Here is a 215-nt window from a genome sequence, read left to right on the forward strand (position 1 = left end):
CATAAACCATGTAGCCATCATGGGTAGTAAAGGGTCATACTTTTTAGATGACTCATTTAGTGCTTTTTAACATAGACTAGTGGATCCACTTAGTTAAGACATTCTATATGACAGCAAAGTATAAGACAGTTCTAACAGCGTGGGCAAGACGTTGTTTCACCACTTAGGCTCATAGTGATGGTTGCCGGTTAGAGAAACTCCCACAGAAACTATAT

This window comes from Solanum tuberosum, unplaced genomic scaffold (assembly GCF_000226075.1).
Source record: "Solanum tuberosum cultivar DM 1-3 516 R44 unplaced genomic scaffold, SolTub_3.0 scf01283, whole genome shotgun sequence".
NCBI classification, from domain to species: Eukaryota; Viridiplantae; Streptophyta; class Magnoliopsida; order Solanales; family Solanaceae; genus Solanum; species Solanum tuberosum.